This window comes from Mytilus edulis, chromosome 3 (assembly GCF_963676685.1).
Source record: "Mytilus edulis chromosome 3, xbMytEdul2.2, whole genome shotgun sequence".
NCBI lineage: Eukaryota > Metazoa > Mollusca > Bivalvia > Mytilida > Mytilidae > Mytilus > Mytilus edulis.
This window is the reverse complement of record NC_092346.1, coordinates 48,943,516-48,966,055: the sequence shown is the minus strand read 5'-3', so window position 1 is coordinate 48,966,055 and position 22,540 is coordinate 48,943,516. Positions and strand designations below refer to the sequence as shown.

The 22,540-nt window shown below is 31.8% G+C and overlaps 1 protein-coding gene across 1 annotated transcript in view; it reads right to left on the bottom strand.

Annotated features, from left to right (window-relative positions):
* The window catches only part of LOC139515293 (uncharacterized), a 101,163-nt gene that overhangs the window by 63,311 nt on the left and 15,312 nt on the right, over window positions 1-22,540 (bottom strand). The gene's annotated exons all lie outside the window — the stretch shown is intronic.

Genomic DNA, 22,540 nt, shown 5'->3' with positions numbered 1-22,540 from the left:
TCATAAAATTAAATATTGTTTCCTAACTTCAACTAGCACATGCAATTAGATTTTACTCTGCTACCATAATTTTCAATAGTCTTTAATTTCCTACTATAGAGGTATGTAAAATCGATCACAATAAGAAGACAAAGTGACAGGTCAATAGTCTTCTATCTTAATATATATCTCTTGACATGTCTTGTAGGTCATCGATACGACACGTGTCCCATATGTCTAGAGGAGTTTGTTGAAAATGAACAGTTATGGATTTTACCATGTAAACATGGTATGTTTTTGAAAACCTATCTCTATTAAGATTATAATTATTAGTAGAAATTTGAAACTACAATACTTGCTCAATATGTTTATACATAGGACAGAACCGGTGACGTCATTGTATGTTGCCATGCCTAAGTAATTTTTTCATCAAAGAAGTGCGGGTATTTTAATCCTTAAAGAAATTCTAATGACTTCTGGAAGTCAATGTTTATTGTAATATTTAATCTCTCTCCCGTCAGCAAAATAGCGGAAATTACATATTATCCTCGAATAATATTAAAGTAATCTAACAAAAATACTGAAATTACAAACGGAAAGTCCGTAATCAAATTTAAAGACAAAATTAAAAGCAAACAAATCACAAGAATGGGTAACATCTGTCATATTTCTGACTTGGTACAGGCATGTTCTCATGTAGGAGATTGGGTTTATAGCTAGCTGAACCGCTATCCTATACGATGTGTGAACAAAACAAACAGACATTAAGGTAAAAACGTAAAAATAAATTGGGGTACAATACATGAATAAATATCATCAAAGATATCAGGCCTATGATTGTGTACGCTAGATGAGCTTGGAATTGGTTAAAACCTTAGGAACATTCAGACAATGGATATCAACGTTTGATTTTATTATTTAGTACGTTCGCATTGTACCATCAATATGTATGATTAAAAACACAAAACTGACACAAAACTTCTTTTTTTATGGTAAGTATATTTCGAGAGCGTTTGAAATATTGTAGATATTAAATAAGTACATTTTTAAAAGAATGCAATCCTGGTAATGGAATACATGTTATACAAAAGAATTAGAAATCATATAGGATTAGTCTACTGGAATGGTTTCAATCTAGATTAACTTATATGATATATTTCGTTTGCCTTTCAGAGTTTCACATTAGTTGTATTAAGTCATGGTTAGAAGAAAGTAAATACAGTTGTCCTATGTGCAAAGGAATGGTTATTACTATCCCTGATTGAACATTTGTATACCCTTCCCTAAAATAAACAAATTGAATTTACTCTATATATCAGCTGTTATTTTTTTTTGGTTATATTGATATGTTTTGCAGTACACTTTTCACTTGATATGATTTCAATAAAATCTATGACCGAGCATTTTTTTTTTGCACCTTAGCTTCATGGTTTAGCTTTAAAATTATTTTCCTAAATTGCTAATGGGATAATTGAGTTAAAAAAAACAAAAACGAAAGAAATATTCCATTTAAAAATAACAAAATATAACTTCTCTTTAAATCTGTCTTGCATGAATATACTTATTTGAAAGATAAGCGGTTAGTTCCGTTTTTGTGTTTAAAAATGTGTTTAGATGAAGAAAAAAAAAGAGAATACATATATATATATTTCCCCTACCTCGATATTACTTAGTTAGACAAAATGTCGCTTCGCGATTCATCTGTTTAAGATTACTTACAACTTGAATTGTTGTCTCAGAGGGAAAAGATATACATGCATAGTGATACAAGACTGCAAATGTATAAAATGTAAGCAAGAAGTATCTACCACTGAATTCCTCAAACAGTTCATAAATTTCCTTTTCTGAATCTCTACGAGACTTCAGAGTTCCGTTTTAACAACTGTTATGTATTTGTTGTGTTTTCTGTTTTTTTATTATTTCATTATTCGTTAATTAATTTGTATCTTCATTTATCATATATATATATCTTTCTATACCTTTTTGGAGAAGAAACTATATTGAGTGTATGAACATAGATATGTTCGACTACATTTTAGTGTAAGAAGTTGTTATTTATCTTAATTTGTAGTGCTCATTCATGTATTGTCTTTGTAGACATTTTTCTTCGTCATCAGTAAAATAAAGGAATACAATATGTCCATATCTATTTATTGTCATGAAAGTTATTTAACCTGCAAATTTAATCCTTCCAGATGCTATGTATGCTGTGCAATCAGTAATTACTGGCAATTAACAAATACAAGTTTTGAACTTATACGCAGGTTCTAATATGATATGGAATAGACTGTCTCCTGTTGCACAGTGTAAGCGAAAACTTCAAACAAACAAGATGTTTGTCGATTTGTAAAAAACCCACACAAATAAATGATTGGTAGATTTCTGAACAGTACGGAATTTGCCTAAGGTTAACTTGATCGAAAACCTCAACAAATAAATGAAGATTGTAACTGCAAAAGTGAAAATGAAAAATAAATGCTTTACTGTTTAGTTTTTTTTCTAGGTCAAAATGACTGTGTCAGATCACACTGGTTTGCTATGGGAGTATTTGCTTTTGTAAGATGATTGTTCACCTCTGATATTCAAATAAAAGACACAATAAAAACTAAACCGAGCATTTAGAAAAAAAATAATTTGTGAAGTTTCTTTTGATCCAAAACCTCTACAAATAAAATTAAGTTATGAAATTCATCTGAAATAATGATTTACTAATCAGCCTTATATTTAAAAGTCAGAATGATCGTTCATTGATTTGCTGGTGGGAGTAATAACTTTTGGGAGATGATTTTTATAACTTTTTAAATTTAATATGAAAACTATAGTAGATTACAAAAGTAGTTAAAATATTCAGAAAATTATATGTGCCAATAATAAATCATGTATGCAACATGAACCCTTGAAGGATTATTATCCTTGAAAAAGAACTAGCTACTGTGAAAAGTGTGAAGCAAAATCTACAAATAAGTCATGCATGGTCAACTGAGCCCTCATAGCAGACATTGTCGATGAAGGAAACTTCTTACCCATGGTACAAATCTAACACGACTAAAATTGTTAACCTGCTTCTTATGCGAGTTTTCCCTCATGTGTGATGATTTTTTTTTACCTATTTACCTAGCATAGGTTATAACGAGATGTCTTGAAATTATAGGGTCACTGCTTTCGGAGAAAAGTGGGCGAAATAGTGTCTGGCAAGCCAATAATGCAATATCGGTTCATTTATGAAAATTTTTATAATAAAATAGACTTTCATATAAAAAAGGTTCACTTCACTTCTTTTAGAGAAAAACTAAGCCATTCAAGTATTCAAAACATATCCAGCTTACTAAACGTTTCACTTGACTTTAAAATTAGAAACTTGTAATAAACCTTAATTGTTAAAAAAAAATAACAAAAATACTGAAAATTCAAAAAAGAAAGTCCCTATTCAAATGACAAAACCAAAAGCTCAAACATATCAAACGAATGGATAATAACTGTCATATTTCTGACTTGGTACAGGCATTTTCTTATGTAGAAAATGGTGGATTGAATCTGGTTGTATAGCTAGCTTAACCTCTTACTTTTATTTGTACTCGCATCAAATTCCATTATATTGACAACGATGATTGAACAAAACAAACAGACAAAATAGATAAAAAGGTACAGCAGTCATCATAGAATTATCATCGTAATCACTTTAAAAACAAACAAATGTAACTGAGAAGCACAAAAAGGCATACATCAAATTAAACAACCTCATTTTGATTGTTTATTATACGATTTTATTTATATTTGTAAAGTTAACCCATAAAGGTTGAACAATTTTCAGTACTGGGTCCGAATCCTTACCCTGGTGTACACTTGTTTCATTGTTTACAGTTTACAATTTAAATACAACCTTTTTAGAAACGTATTTTGTTTCCAACTTGAATTTTACACTGGTCTACAGTTTTGTCGATAAATACACCCTTTAACTTTAAGTTTTAACAATTTTTTTAAAAAAGCTAATGTTAACAATTCAGACTGGCAATGAAAAATACATTACTTGTCCCGCGACCGATTTGTGTTTGATATAGATTGGCAGTGTTTTTTTACTTCAAAATAAAAAGTAAAATTGGACATGGATTGAACATTTATGTAGATAGACATAGACAAAACTTTGTTTTTTTTAGTTTTATTTGTTACTCTCTAAATCATACAGCAACAAAACAAAAAGACGCAATTAAAAAAAAATTGTCTGAATCATCGAAATGTCAACAAGCGGTGTCCTATACCATATATAAAGCTCTACTATATTGTATTTATTTTCCCAGGTGGTGACTTTTTACAATCAGAATGAATAAGGGAGCTACCATTTGATTATTATAGGGGGGGGGGGGGGGGCTAGGATGAACCTTGAAAAAAAGGGAGGATGAGACACTTGCAAAAATAATAGTCAGGACGACAATTTAGGTAAAATAAAGTCAGGATAAACTAAAAAAAAAAAAAAGGCAGGACCGAACAGAGTGAAATAAAATGGCAGGACAGAGATTACAGCTAAAAAAATGCAGGACAAAATTTTTCATCCTAGCCCCCCCCCCCCCCCTCCCCCCCATAAAAATCAAATGGTATCTCCCTAAAGCAAAATACTGGTGTAAAGCGATATTAGTTCTTCCTCTGACAGCTGGGAACTGCAATAGGAAAAGACACCAGAAAAGCATTTCCCATGATGGCAGTATTGCGGGACTGATTATGCTAATCAGTTCAGTAGTCATGTTAGCATACGCGGTATATATCTCCCAATTGATACGATATTCCCGTGCTTGCATTTCTTATCATGATTTTCTTGATAGAGGGTTACTGCTCACAAGGAAGCTATTAAACCAAGAGTTCCAAATGGTGAAGTTGAAATCATCCCTTCGTAAATTTTACGGACGCCATCACGAGTTGGTTGACCGTTATGGAATAACCGTTTCACAAATGATATCGGATATGTTCCTTACGTCGTAACTACAATCCCCTTCCCTTTCATGAATGTGACCTACCGAATTAGACTATTTACCGGATTTGTAATCACATAAGCAACACGACGGGTGCCACATGTGGAGCAGGATCTGCTAACCATTCCGGAGTACCTGCTGAGATCACCCCAATTTTTGGTGGGGTTCGTGTTGCTTAGTCTTTAGTTTCTATGTTGTGTCTTCTGTACTATTTTTGTCTGTTTGTCTTTTTCATTTTTAGCAATGGCGTTGTCAGTTTGTTTTAGATTTATGAGTTTGACTGTCCCTTTGGTATCTTTCGTCCCTCTTTTAGCAGAAATAATATATATTTGCAATTCGTTTCAGCATAAAAAGAAAACGGCACCTGATATCTCTCGACCACTTCTTATTGTACTGAAATGCATAGGAATTTTGTCCTGTATCTCAGTTGGAATTCTAGAACAAACAAAAAAGAGATATATTTTAGACACTAAATCTCATGATAAAAGTAAATCCTTCAAATTAAAATATGTTTGTTTTGTCTGGGATGTGTATTATATCGTATCGTGAAGATCCCTGTTCATGTTAAATGCAAGGTATAAGTAAGTACTAGTAAGTAAATTATTTATTATAGTGACATGTTTTTTTCACAAAATATTATATAATACAGTGAGATATAAAAACAATAATTAGAACACCCGACCCTTTGGGTCTATAAGTCACTTTATACAGATATGTATATGTCCGTATCAACGATAGTCTTGGAACAACCATTTTATATGATACTTCGTGTGTTTCATTTTATCTGGTGCAGACATGCTTTATCTTTTATTTCGTTAGTTCTTTGTTTACCTTTTATGGTTTGATAATAATTGTATTGATAAATATGTCCCGTGGACGTACGATGCTACTGTAGAGTTCGATTTTTCGAGAACATGGAGAAGGTCTAATTAAAACACCTCAGATTAGTTTATGACAAGTAACTGGTCTTTTTCCGTAACCTACCAAATGTATTGTAATAAACGACTAAAACTCGATACTTTGCCTTGTGTTACTTTTATGCTCAAAAATCTATATCGAAGGCGCCCATACAAAGGTACAAAATAACGTCATAATCATAAGACGTAAATACAGAACACATGCGACTGTGTTATATATTTTTGTCTGGAAAATGGCCAAGGACATTGAATAAACCTTGCAATAAGGAAGATGATAGCAATGAATCGTATGAAGCGTCATAAATGACACATTGTTACAATGCTAACATAGCTTATCGAGTAGACCTGTAACTGTTCCACTAAAACCGATTGGTGAACCGATTGGAACACCTCGGCTGTTTTCTGCTTTTTGACCAGTTGATAAAATTGAGAATGGAAATGAGGAATGTGTCAAAGAGACAACAACCCGACCATAGAAAAAACAAAATAACAGCAGAAGGTCACCAACAGGTCTTCAGTGTAGCGAGAAATTCCCGCACCCGGACGCGTCCTTCAGCTGGCCCCTTAACAAATATATACTAGTTCAGTGATAACGCCATACTAATTTCCAAATTATACACAATAAACTAAAATTAAAAAAAATACAAGACTAACAAAGGCCAGAGGCTCCTGACTTGGAAGGGGCAAAAATGCGGCGGGGTTAAACATGTTTTTCTAAGCTTCATATTTGTTTTCTGTTTGTGAATTATATTCGAAAGATGTCTCTTTGATATACTCCACATTTCCGTTCTCAATTTTATTGGTACATTGGTAATAAGGTGGGAGAATTTGATAATTTCCAAATTGAAATGGTTTCGTTTGTCATGATTTCTGGTAGTGAGATGACCTCTCGATGTATAAGTATAAACGATGATGCTGAAGAAGCCGGTGTTTCGTAAATCTTTCGTTCTGGAGGATATATTAATTAGAAATGTTTTGGTTGTAAATGGAAAAAACATCAATTAATATACCTGAATGTGAAATAAATGAAATTTGAACAGGTTTGTTCGAGTCTGATTTATTTTCAACTATCATTTTCATTCCCTTTACATTTCGATAGTTTACCATAACATTAATATCTTAAGTTTTTCAATTGCCTATCAGAATCCCTCTTTCTTGGAATTTGTCCATGGTGCATTTATTCAACTTACGGATTTTCCGTCTTGGACTTTTGAGATACTGGTATTTTTGTTATTTTACTTTTTACTGAATTATATATATTAACGGGTTTGTACTTACACGAGCAAAATGTCGGTTTGCATATATAATTCAGAATATGTCTACCGTCCATGAGCACCAGATATCTCCCACATAATGTTCCTGTTGTTCACTTGGTCTGTCTTTTTTTCTATTTGGTGTTTTCTTTTCTGTATTTTGTATTTTGATGTTTGTTTTACATAACTGCAAAGACAATGCCAGTTTGTTTTTGACTTGTGAATTTGAATACCCGTAGCTTACAGTATTTTTTTTTATAATGAGCTTTCTTTATTGTAACAAATAGACTAGCACAACATGTATGAAAAAAGGTATACAGAATGGCATTTTCACACAAAAGAAGTATTAAATAATAAAACAACAATTTGGTGCAATAATAGGTTGAAAATAAATAAATATCTTATAACATTGAAATCGTATGTGTTCTTGCAATATACATAAGTGGTGTTTCAATCAAATTTTAACATTTACTATTTATTCTATGATAGGGGCCCAGGGTCTCCAGTATTTGTTATATTCCTCTACAGAGAGGTGTTTAAGTGAAATGTATTTTTCTAAGTTCAAGTGTTCCTTTAAATAGTTTTTAAAGCATTTAAATTTGGCAAAACTTCTTGTAGTTTTGTTCGGTAAATGTAGTATTTTGAAAGTAGAATAATCTTATTTTTAACAAAATTCAATTTAACATTTTCGTAGATACCAAATACAATAATCATAATATTCAAAGGCAGTTTAATATTTGTCATTTCAAAAATCCAGATGTTTAGTGCATACCAGAGACTGACGATCATCGGACAGCTCCAAAATAAATGTTCTATGTCTCTGGTCCTTCTTTACAAAATGTACATATGTTGTTACTATTTATTTTCATCTTGTAAAGTAGTGAATTAGTTTCCAAAATTCTATGGATAATTCTATATTGGAACCAGCAAAGCTTAGTGCTTTTACTCTATTTTGTACACGAAGTGTGTATTTTTTTCCAGTTAATAACAGTCATATTAAGATGGTTCTCCCATTTTTCCTTTGCAGCAAATGTAACATATTTTTCATTCAATATTTTGTACATTTCCTTTGAACCTTTTTTTGATCTAAAAAAGATTCTTATGTTAAAAGGTAGTATTGCATGATTTTTTTTCTCCTTTACTTCAATATTGATCGTTTTTAACCACTCATTAAGCGACTGCGCTATTCCATAATAATATAAAATTATTGTCTATACATTTTAAGTTCTGCTTTTTTCTGATCAATCTCTTCCAGATTTTCTTCTGTTAGAGCATTTTCTTCTAATTGTTTTAATTTTGAAATAATTTCATTTTCAATTTTTATACACGCCTTTTTTTTTATAAGAGGCATATGAAATAGTTTTACCGTGTATTTCTGAGAATAGAGTTTCGAAAAATAACTGGTCATCAACAGTAAATTCAATTTCAGAGTTGTCAATATTTTGTAAATTTTCATTTGTATATATCTTGACGGCATTTTGTTCTTTTACTCTACTTATGAGGTTATTTTTTTTATCTTTTTAACATAGTCAGTATTATGAAGAATGGAATTATTAAACTTCCTAAGGCCTCTGCCTTTTATAAATTCATTAATCTTGAAAGAAAAGACCACAGGTGAATGATCAGACCTGTAACTATTATCAATTTTAACATCACTAACAAAGTGAAAAACATTATCAGAAATCAGAAAAAAATCTATATAAACGAGATTGTTTAAAGGTTTTTTTCCCTCCAAGTAAATCTTTTCAGATTGGGGTATAATTCTCTGAATGGATCAACTAGATTAAAGTCTTCCATTAGCTGTAATACTTTTTCTCTAGACTTTGAGTTGTTGATATTAACATAATTATGGGTGTCAAGATTAAAACTTTGAATGAGGTTAAAATCACCACAAAGAATACAAGATTGGTTATCAAATTCCTCAATAATTTCTACCACCTTTTGATAAAAGCAAGGAGTGTCTACATTTGGCCAATACATATTTACTAAGGTAATTCTTTGTTCTTCAATTGTAATGTCCAATCCAAGAAGATTTCCACCCTCATCTTTTTTAACTTTGTGAATTTGAAGATCAAAGTTTTCATTAAAAAAGATGGCTACACCTCTCTGATTGGATGTAAATGAATTGAAAAGGCATTCTCCCTTCCACTGATTTTTAATGTTTAATTCATCTTGTTCTGTAAAATGTGTGTCCTGAAGACAGTATATATTAAAATTCTTTGACTTTAAATAGTTCAAATCAATTCTCCGTTTCTCCTTTGTATACAGACCTTGACAATTATAAGAAATTATTTTAAGAATATCACCCTTCATGCATGCGTTTAGCTTTATCAATATCTATGACGAGTGAATAAACATGAATATACCATGAAATTTGTGAAATCAAGGGACTTTTAGAATTCATTTCCTTTAAAACTGTATAGTTTTTCCAGATCTGTGAAACCTTAAGACATATTTGTAAGTTACAATAAATACATATATAAGAAAACATAAAATACAATAGTAAGACAGAGTCGAACATTAAAATCAAATACTAAATTTGCACTCTGAGACATTCACTGTTGTTGTATAGGATATTCACTCTAAATGGTCTAAGGGAGATAACTCAGAAGAAATTTCAATAAATACATTGGATTCAGATGGAAATTTAATTTGAGCAAACCCAACAGTGAATATCTGTATAGTTCATGTTATGTACATATTTTGAAAGATTATTTCATTCCTATAATTTCATATTACATTTAATTTCCTTACTGTTATTCTTTCCAACACACAAAGAAACTTTTCCATTATATGTGGTTATGGCAAAAGAGAAAAGATCACACAAGAAGCACAAGTATACAAATGTCCATTGTACAGTATTTTTAAGTAGACCTTCATGGACGAATGAATCAAATAATTCATCTCACGTGATATATTGGTTAACACCTCCTTATATTGATTTGATGATATAACTCCAAAGCAGCCTGGTAGTACGAATTAACTTTAATTTAGACTTTCTTTTAAAAAAAAATTATCAGACATTCGCAAAGTAGTTCAAAGCGTGGAAAAACAAGTGAAAATCCTGGAACGTTACTACATCCAATTTGGGGGTCTCAGTGGATGATTATACATCCAGATTCTCCCATTTGCAATTTCCATTATTCGTTCCTGAGGAGGCGGATACCTAAATTCCTAAAAAAAATAAACAAAAGTAGTTTCTTTAATGTAAACAAAAAATCAGAACTAAACTATACTTCGCAGTCAGATTTTGACGAAACGCCATTGACAAGGTCTTAACAACATCTTTAGTTGTCAGATGAGAGAATTAAACTAATTTATTTCGCATGTGAAATTGTCGGATTTTATTTCACTGGAAATTAACGTTAAAAATGTGTGACAAATGTAATAATACATTTTTATCATTTAGCCATGATCATGATTATGACTGCGCGCATCCAATGTCATATGGTCCATTTCAGACAAACGTATGCACCTTAACCCTCTTGCTGCCAAAGGGACATCTATGGCTTCTACACAAAAATCTTATTGATTAAATAGAACGTCAAAGGTCTATGGTAACGTCACAATACTCAAGGGCACTGAAAACGTCAAAAGATGATATCGAAAGGACGATTTTGGCTGGAATTAAGCGAACTGAACAACATACATGTTTTTTTATACTACAAATGTAATTAAACAAATGAAAAAAGATCTTATGCTTAATATAATTTAAACTTATTTTACGTGTTTACTAATTATTTAGTGCGTCTTATTCATGTAAAATGTTGCAAAGTTTCGAGAAATTTTAAACAAAATAAACATATCCCGTTCGTGGCGGGATACTTATACTTCCTAACAAAAATAAAGACGTCAAGTAATGATATGAGAATACTAGTAGTTACTAACAGTTCATTACAGGAAACGAATAGTTTTATTGATGATTTGTATATTGATTTCTATTTTTTATTCATTTTTTTCTGCTTTCAGGAGTACTTCATTTATTATAACCAACTTAAAATGCAACTCACCGGCCTTGCAACATTTTCCCTCAAGACATAAGGGATGTCCATTGGTGGCTGGTATCCAAAACGCCTTATTCTTCTTCCAGGTACCACTGCTGAAACCTGAAATAAAACTTGTTAATATAAAGTATGTTCTACCTGTTGAGCTTTCCAAGGTTATTGATGTGCATTCATTTAACGTTTAATCATAATTATCGGTAATCCGATAAATTTTATGGCAAATTACAATGCTTTTCAGATACAAAGGAGTAGGTCCGGTAAGGGCCGATTTTGGCCTCAAATTTCAGGTTCATCTAACTAAAGATTTGGGACACTTTTTAAACACTTAAGTGTCTGTTTTAGTTGATTCAGTTAGTTATTATGTGGAAGATTTTAACTGATTTAGTCATTAAAATTGCTCCGATTCAAGCTGAAATATGAAAAATCTATCAAAAATGACAAAAATGTCACTTTTCCGATGGTTTTTGTCAAATATGTGGCCTCATCCGTGTTCATTCTCAACCTTTATATATGGTATGTATTATCATCAAATACAACTTACATTTCAATATTAAGAATGAACACGAATGTGGCCAGTTTCATTTAAGACGGAAACCGTTTAAAATTTAAGTAAAATGCTAAAATTGTGAAGATTTCAGTATTTAGCATGACTTACTGTTGCTAATATCCGATAAAAGTGCAGTGTATTGTAAATAATCAGCCCATATTTATGTAGCAGAAGCATTCTACTTTCTAATAAATAATTAAAAGTTTACATTTTTAAAATTTTGTAAAACTGCTATATTTTGGGGCCAAAAGGGGTCTTACTGGACCTACTCCTTTGATGGATTCATATGCCTTTATAATGTTTTATATAAAACCCACAATAAAAGACTTTACAAAATTTAAAACATGAAAAATTAAATATTCCGAGTAACAATTGTTTTTTATATTAAAAAAATGTTTTGTTATCATTTGACTTCTAAACTTCCTTAACAAAATAAAAATCTTATCATCCTAAAACTTCAGGATGCACGAAACGCCTAATACTTTATTAGTCTGGACATAGCTGCCATCGTGTTCTGATGTCATTACATCAAGTGACGACATGCATAGGTCATCTTTCAAGAAAACATAGATCAGATATGTGCATGCGTAACATTGTTTCACATTTTCGAATTTGCTTACTTTTCCGGAGCACCCGAATCAACTCCTGATTTTCGTTTCAGCTGTTTTAGTTGCTTATTACAGTCATCGCACTTCTGTTTTCTACTCCAACTTGTGTTTGAGGAGGGAATGGTGGTACGGGAAGGTGATATTGCTTCTACTTTAAGATTGGTTATTGAAGCTGCTGCTGTTTTTGAAGGACAGGTAAATAAACTCATCATAGAAACCAGGATTGCAATTTTGTATTTGCTCTTTATCTTCTGGCCTTCTTAAACGTCTTGTTTGTTACGTTGAACATGTAGTAAAATCATGTTTTGATATATTTGTTTCCAAACATTGGCTTATAACTTGTTTCATTAACAGGAAAAGCGTGTGCTGTCATTACCATATGAAACGAGGTTTGACATGTTTGTAGTTGCTCCAAACTACTAACGTTATTTGTCGAGATGGACCAACCTTCTCCTAATATTTTAAGTAACTCAAGGCTAATCCAGATAATTTTTCAAGATGCCCCAAGTTGCACCTCATATATATATATATATTAATATCTATAATACTAAAATAACGAGGTTCAATTTGTCAGCCGTCATCGGGTAAAAACGACAATTCAAAGAATTCAATTTTATATATAGCCAATATAGGATAATGGTGTTGATTAAAAATTACACCACTCCAGACCCTTTAGTTTTCCACATAATTAATAGTGGCAATAATTAGCGAGTTCCGAGTTGAATCTGATACCGATACCAATAGTATATTCACCTGTTACCTATTACATTATCTGTACGTTCCTCATCTGACAGGCGCACCACCAAACAGTGTATTTCGGATTTTGTATATACACGGGTCATAATTACAGGGTTGCAGTACTAATTCAATCATTTCCAAATTGTTCCCTATTGTAGTATTTAATCAGTAAGACTTTCTAAGATGACAATACGAATACTAAAATTCTGGACTTAAAATAAGGCGTATAAGCAGTTTTCAATTTGTTAGCGGGCATGACGTAAAACAGCTAATCAAAGGATTCAACTTTATCTATAACTAATATAGGGCAATGCTGTTGATAAACAAATACTCCCTTCCAGGACCTTTTGTTTTCCAAATAATTAATATTACCAATAATTGAAAAGTTCCAGGTCGACGGGTTCAACTCATAGTTATATACTTTATTAATTCAATCACGGACCCGCGATATCACGGGTGTGTTCTACTTCTAGTATATATATATAAAATGACTGGATTCATCTATTTTCGTTGGTACCAAAGTTCGTGGTTTGAGTAGAATTTACATATTCGTGGATATTTAATTTCGTGGTTTTGGCAAGGTCTGTATACATTCCTTCAGAAAATTGGCAATTCGTTGAATATTTAAATTCGTGGTTCCCCTGTACCTATGAAATCCACTAAAACTGGTATCCAACGAATATTATTGAATCCACAGTATTCAAACTGAGACGCTATCAAAATCTTGAAATTTATACAATTTAAGAGAACATCACAGACGCTGGTACAATTTTAAAAGTTCCAAAACACGGCGCAATGACTACAAAATTATGCCAAAATAAAAAGAGTTATTTGCGATGTGAACTGACTGAACTCCAAACTTCCAAAGGTGGTGGCAGTTGATATGTTACAACTACTGCATGGATAGCAGTCCTTAAATAAAAAACCCAAAAATACCTTTACTGATCCAAGTTTGTATAATATTTCATATTTAACAACGGTATGGCAATTGCAACAGAAACTACATATTTAAGCCTCCCAAACGAATAGCAGTTTAATAATGTGGCAAAATAAAGTTAAACTTTATTCATTAAGGTAAAATAATTGAATGTGGCTACGTACTTATACACCCGTCCCAAATGGATGGAAACCTGTAATTAAAACTGGTATGATTTTTTAAATTTAAACTGTAAATCTAGTGCGGAAGCCGGAGTTACTGGAAACAAGTGATTGTAGGTAAACAATTTTTGAAAAAAAAGTGATGACAGGAAAATAAAATAAAATAAAGCTTTGGTGAGAAAGGTACTGATGTTTATCTGTAGGTTTACAGTAGAGGTCTGTTGATATGACACCGTCCTTTATAGATGTAGTGGTGTCTAAGAAAGACATTTTAGAGTCGGAAATTTCATAAGTAAATTTAATTGACTGATGGGCGTTGTTTGCATGTCTGATAAAAACATCCAGTTTATGTTGGGATTCAGTCCATTTCATGTCAACATCATCAACGAAAGACAGAGGTTTGGATAAAGATGTTGAAATAATTTGTTTTTCTGATTTGCCAATGCAAATATTGGCGTAAGACGGTGCCATTTTCGTCCCCATCGCTGTCCCATTTATTTGGAGGTAATGATCACCATTAAAGGTGAAATTGTTGCATTTAAGGACCAGAGGTGGAAAAAAATGCGTTACTATAGTATGTCTTTCTTCTGTTCGTATTATTTGTCATCACGTATGAATAGAACACTTTTTCTTTGATTGATGACGTCAAATATCACGTCATTTCCGATTTGATGACATCAAAGCCTATGCCAGTTAAGTGAAGATTTTTCATCTTTGACGCGTAACGGTTAATAAAACGCACTTTATTAAACTCATATGAAACGAGTTTCTTGAGTTTTTAATATTATCAAAATTAGTGAACCAATGTATGCTTACATACTGCACAAAGTTTTGCATGCACGTTTTTGTCTAATGTATTGTACATCTATAACGTATAATTGACAGTATTATTGATCATTCAGTGGTTGTGAATTGCAACTTTTACTTGACTTTTACAAACAATAGAAAACAGAGTGCGTGGAAAGTGTGACAGATAAGAGAATTGAAAGAGCCATGCCATTTGTTTTTTTCTTCATATTTTCAATGTGTTCTCATTTGTTAATCAAACTATTCCCTAGTAGTTTCAAAACATTTGTTTGTATTGATTTCAAGAATCTGTTATTTCAATTGCCTTCAAGAGCATGTATAGAATGTGTACGCTTCTCAAGTCAGGAATAGGACAGTTTTTATCCGTTCGATTAACGTGTTTTCCCTTCAAGCGTACACAGTCTGGGTAGGTGCCGAAATTATAACGTGAGGTCTTGTAGTTAAGGTCATTGCATTCGGGAAAAAATATCTGCGAATTTGTGTCTGGGAAGTTAATAATTATATATCGATACATTAAGAAGATTTTTAAAATATAAAGGGTTTTCTTTTTTCAAAAAATTCACGGTCACTTCTTTTAAAGTAAAACATTCAAGTATATAAAAAGTGTAACCTTACTTTTTTATTTCAAATAATCACGCTAATATCATTATACTTGGGATTGGCCTTTCGCTGATTAAATTGGGGAATCAAAGTCCAATTATATGGACAAACCGAACTTTTTGTCTTCTGATTTATATATATGAAATTCAAAACGGAAAGTTCTTAATCATACAGCAAAATCAAAAGCTGAAACACATCAAACGAATGGATAACAACTGCCATATTTCTGACTTGATACAGACATTTTCTTATTTAGAAAATGGTGGATTGAACCTAAATATTGTAGTTAGCTATTATCACTTGTATGAATTCAAACTGGAACTGGAAAGATAAGTGTCCCTTCGACTGTAAATATTACCCTCCGATTCGGGTCGGGAGATATTTGTGCCTCGGGGACAACACAATTGTTAGTGTCGTTATCGCCAGTGTATACTATAGTAAAATATCCGAAAATCAAACGTAATCGTGAAAACTTAATCATGAAATGAAGGCAACTGCACGCGATTATTGTGTGACTTTTTTTTTTTGCAATGAATAAGTTTACATACCAATAAATCTGTCATGCTATTCGTAATAGCTTAAAAAGTCGTTTAAAACATTAATATATAATAGTTTAATTATCAAGGTAACTTATTTTCGTTATATATAGCTTTATACGAATAGTTTATGCTGTTATGCCATACATAGCTCTTTGTCTAGAATTTAGCAGAAGAGAAAGCAAAAAAACACTTACACGGTAACCATTGTTCATGCTTGATGTGAAAAGTTCTGAAAAAAAATTACATTTATTTATTAAATATCTATTTCTTGTGAACGTCATCATACATTGTCATTTGGTTTATTAGAATACAAATATATCATCTCAGACATAACTCGCGCTTGTAAAACATATCAACCGTTAAAAGAAACTTTTTTTTTTTTTTTTTTATGTAAGTCTGATTTCAATTTGCCTATAACCTGTTTATACTAATACAGATACATTAATGCCCGATTGATATATAGTAAGGTCAATAGAGGTCCTTTGAAAAGCTATGAGTTAAGCAATAATGAGTAATTAAATTGAGAATAGAAATGGGGATTATGTCTATGAGACAACAACTCGACCGAAGGCAGCAATAAGAAAGAAAACTGATAAAACGAAAAATAGAAAAATGCAACATTAATATTGTCGACTTACCTGTTATTACTTCTGAACTGAGACATTTAGACGTTTCGTGTACGTTCGCTATATATTACAGAAAAATGACACGTGAGCTATATTTGCTTTAGCGATTTTCCATGAAAGCGAGGAGGGTAAAATAGACGATTTATTGTTGATAGATATTTAAAGTAATACAATTGTATAATGAGCTGTAAATAAAATCAATACCTCAATGAAATTTTCCTTCCAAATGAAGCGAATGCATTAATTTTATCAAATTAAAATAGTGTTTTGAAAACTGTTTTCTTTTTGTAGTTTAAATTCACAATCCGTCCCTCTGGTATCTTTCGTACCTCTCTTACATAACATTTGTTGGCATACAGCTTAGCAACCCGACGTCTTTTCAATTTAAAAAAAAACAAAACAATGTTAAGGTTTCAGTCTTACCTGCTACTTCTGGTTTCAATTGAAGAGTGTAACGCTGACTGCCAAATATCAAGTCTTTTTATCTCTAACTAACTGTTAACTGAAAAAAAGTTCAAATTATCAGTCAAATGCACACAGAAAAATAAAGCAAACAAAACATTTGTTTCCATATGGCGTCTTGCGATCATGTAAATGATTCGGTCAAAGTTTGATAATATCATATAAAGATTTACCAAATATACTGACGTTCAAAAATATGTACTATATAATTTAACTGCATAACTGTACACCTGATATTCGATAACTTAAAATAATACGATAAATATAGACAATGAAAATAGTATGCTAAGGTCAATTATCGGCCTATTTTCATTTTTATTTTTTTTTTACAAAATCTCAAATTAGTTTTAAAGAACAAATCCGCTCACTATGAAGGCAGAACATAACTTATATAAGTTTGAAAGATTACTTGAACTGCTAATTACAGAGTGTTTTACATTTGAATCGCATAAACAGATATTAGTTGCTAAATTTATTTTATTCATGTGACTGTATTTTCTTAAAATGCAAAAAAAAAAAAAAATGAAATTTTTAGCACTTTCGTAAAATTATAATCATGCATGTATTTATATTCAACTTCAAGTTATAATTCCTGACACATGATGCATCGAATAAACCCTACAATCTACAACAAAAGCAATTAAACTGAACGCATTATGTCTATTGAATGGGATGATCAGGCTAATTTAGGATATTAATGTATATTTAATGATAGTAACAAAGGAATGGTTAAGCAACCAATTAGAATACACAAATAAAACTCAACTTAAAAGAGGTGTCATATGCTTTAGATTACCTCGTCCAATATTTTCTTTCAATGATTGTGTCTGTCTATTTGCTGTTGTACTTTCAATGTGGTACATGCAGAAAAATAGTATTATTAGCAACAAATTGTTGATATGATATAGATATGCGAATCCATCTAGGATATGCCTACTGACAGATGTAACGTTCTGTCACACGTTATCAGTTTATGTTGTGATTTTTAGAATATTGCCTGTAGAGTTGTTCGTAGATCTAACACTCATCACCACTAGCAGCCGGTTAAATATTGAAAATCGAATTATGAATAATGAACTTGTCAATAACTTCACGTACATCATGCAGATTGGGTATATTCAAGGATTTTCTTTCATTTCTTCAGCTCTCCTAATTATACCTTCCTTAGTTATGAGATACAATGTACTTCAAATTGAACACAAAAGTTGAATAAGTTTTATATCCTTGATTGGCTATGTTTTACGGTAAAGCTAGCGCACATAAACTTTCTTTTATAGTAAATATTTGCTTTGATTAAAACCAGATGCTCCGCAGGGCACAGCTTTATACGACCGCAGATGTTGAAACCTGAACAATTGGGGCAAGTATGGAAACAACATTCAAGCTGGATTCAGCTCTAAATTTGGATTGTGATTAAATAGTTGACACAGCATAGGTTTCTGACACAGAATGAATGTGGTCTAATGAACTTAAATTTTTTTTTTGCCTTTGGGCAATTCACTATTCTGTTGAATATTAATCCTCTCAAAAAATGTTTGAAGAAATTTTTTTTCACATCCCCCTTTTCCTTATTCCAAAACTGATCTCAATTCAAATTTTTAATGGAGTTTGAAACAATAACTACTCATTTAAATACATCATAAAATATTAAAATGTAAAATAAAGTGCTTGTTATCACTGAATGGTAAAGATTGTTTTAATTTATCAGTTGGTAGTTAAAGTGAATATACATCGTATATTGTATAAAACAATGATTTAAGTTGATTCAACTACTATTCTGGACAAAGAAAGATAACTCCAATTGAAAATTTCTTGCTATTGCACAATATTGTGCATTTAGATATTTCTTGCTAATGCACAATACTGTTGCTATTGAAAATATTTGCTATTGCACAATACTGTGCAATTGAAGATTTTTTGCTATTGCGCAATACTGTGCAATTGAAAATTTCTTGCTATTGCACAAAACTGTGCAATTGAAGATTTCTTGCTGTTGCTGAAAACTGTGCAATTGAAAATTTCATGCTATAGCATAATACTTAATATAAAAATTTTGGATCCTGATTTGAACCAACTTGAAAACTGGGCCCATAATCAAAGATCTAAGTACATGTTTAGATTCAGCATATCAAAAAAGCCCAAGAATTCAATTTTTGTTAAAATCAAACTAAGTTTAATTTTGGACCCTTTGGACCTTAATGTAGACCAATTTGAAAACGGGACCAAAAATTAAGAATCTACCTACACAGTTAGATTTGGCATATCAAAGAACCCCAATTATTCAATTTTTGATGAAATCAAACAAAGTTCAATTTTGGACCCTATGGGCCCCTTATTCCTAAACTGTTGGGACCAAAATTCCCAAAATCAAACCCAAACTTCCTTTTATGGTCATAAACCTTGTATTTAAATTTCATAGATTTCTATTTACTTAAACTAAAGTTATGGTGCGAAAACAAAGAATAATGCTTATTTGGGCCCCTTTTTGGCCCCTAATTCCTAAACTGTTGGGACCTCAACTCCCAAAATCAATCCCAACCTTTTTTTTGTGGTCATAAACCTTGTGTCAAAATTTCACAGATTTCTATTTACTTATAGAGAACAATAATGAGGGTCTCATAGGGTATGACGATAACGCTTTTGTAGCGGAGCAACAGGCGCATCTTTTGCGCAAGGTTTCTAGTGGTGCTATGTTAAAAAAATCAGAAAGAAGGGGCGAAAATTGAAACAAAAAAGAAACTGTAGGGGGTTGGCATATTCTATGGCTTCTAGAAAAAAAATTATGAGGAGTGTCATGGGGTATTACTATAAAGGTCGAAATCTAGATCTGGTGTACAAAAAAAATATTGACACCTTATGTTTGTGGCATAACATCTCGGCCACAAGTTTATTGTTTTCTGTTTAGTATTAAATTTATATTAAGATCCTTTTTGTTACATCTCTTGATCAATTTTATTTGGCAATCGCCAATGGCACCGGCAGGGATAAAGAACATCAGTTGTTCAACCTGTTAGTCAAATGTGTTTTGTTTAAATATACTCACTTTTTTGGTCTTTTGGAAAATGTTGTTTATGCTGTATTTAGACCCTTGTACAACGAAATTTGTTTTACATGCACACTTTTAAAAATTGCGGTTTTTATCCAACGCAATCATAGGTTTGAACGTAGTTTTCAATTTAGACTTGTTTATATATATAGATTGCCTAACAATGTAATTTTAACACACTATTTAGTATGTAAATATATGAATGTTTAAAATATTTACAAAATAATGAAAATAAACGCAATATTTCCGTAGACCAACTAGCTTTATCAAGCGTGCATCTATCCAGGTGAAATCGGATGTAGATGATAAGAAACTTTTGCACCTCAATGTATATGTTGCACTTAGCTGCCTGGAAAATAAGAAACATTTGCAGCTCAATGTCTATGTTGCACTTGAATTTAGCTGCCTTGAAAATAAGAAAAAATCAATTTGGACACGGAAAAGTAGCGTTCCATGAGGGAGATACGTTCCTAAATGTCAATAACATCTAAATTTTATAATTGCAAATTACAATAATTCATATGTATATTAATGCTATTACAGAGACAGTGGTCTGATGGACTGATAATCATATCAGTACTTATAGTCCACCAGGGAATGCATGACACTCAGTAGCCTTCAACTATACAACAATAAATTTTACTTAATATACAACTTCAGACCAACTATAGTCGATCAAACTCCATTTACAATTTCTAGTCTATCATCTATATCTGATAAGAGTTCATTGTATATCAATGATGCATCTAGATACGATATTTTGGTAACCAATATACTAGTGACAAGATACTTCAGTTGTATGGAGATAATCAAATTCATGTATTAACCGTTTAACCAAACGCAGTTAAAACTACATAAGATAGAAGGCGAAATTCACAATGTTTGCGAATAACGCAAATTATGCGAATAAAAAAAAAAATGTTGTTGCGCTTTATTTTTGAATTTTGTTATCAATAACAGTTGCTAAAATGTAAGTTCTGGTATAATTTATATACATGTATCTCCCGTCCAATACGTTTGATATTAAAAGAATTTTTATTAAGTTCTCATTTAGTATATTTTAAATAGGTTTGTTGTGCGTTAGTTGATCGATGCGAATGCTCGCCAGTTCTCATGTTTTGATTTTCAATTATGTACATATATGTTGACTTCAAATTAGCTTTACTTATTCACTCACTTACAAAATGTTTCTATTTTGTATGTAAAAAGTAAAATCACAAAAATACTGAACTCCAAGAAAAATTCAAAACGTGAAGTCCCTAATCAAATGGCAAAATCAAATGATAAAACACATTAAACGAATAGACAACAACTGTCGTATTCCTGACTTGGTACAGGCATTGTCAACTGCAGAAAGTGGTGGACTGAACCTGGTTTTAAAGCGCTAAACCTCTTACTTGTACGACAGTCGCATCAAAATTCCTTATATTGACAACGATGCGTGAACAAAATGTCACAAATAGGAGAACAACAACAACACAACCCCAACAAAACTGGGGGTGATTTCAGGTGCTCCGGAATGGTAAGCAGATCCTGTTTCACATGCGGCACATGTCGTGTTGCTCATGCTATTACAAAACTAGTAAATAGTCTAATTCAGTTGGTCACATCTGAATGGGTCTATCAATGCCCATGCTACGTCAATCTTTAAAGACCCAAATGTTGCAAAACACCTATCCTACCTCCATGACAAATATGTTGTTGTCCCCGCAGATAAAGCCCCAAACAACATCGTTTTTGTATGTAAAACTCATTACATTAACTGCTTGATAAACGAATTAGGTATTGACAATTCACTTGGAAACTCAACATATACACTCACGACACTTACCAAAGAGGAAATCCTGGATAATCATAGGTCTGTTCTGTGTTCCTTTGGAATTTCAACCAAAGATGAAGAACTGGATCTGCCATCACTGTATTGGATACCTAAACTACATAAGTGTCCTTACAAACAACGGTATATTGCTGGGTCTTCCAAGTGCTCCACGAAACCTCTTTCTAAATTATTAACATCTATTTTATCAGCAATCAAAGACGGGCTTCAAAGTTATTGTGAAACTGTCTATTCTAGAGGGGGCGTGAATCAGATGTGGATACTTTAAAATTCCAAAGATCTTTTAGAGTACATACAATCTAACTTTCTTTCATCTTGTAACAGTATTAAAACATTTGACTTTTCTACTCTGTACACTAGTATTCCACATTCCAAACTAAAAGACAAATTGAAAGAGTTGGTATTGCTTTGCTTCGTAAAAAAGAATGGCCAACGTAGATACAAGTATCTTGTCTTAGGGAGGGATAAATCCTACTTTGTAAAGGATCACTCTGATTCCAACAAAAAATTCTCTGAAA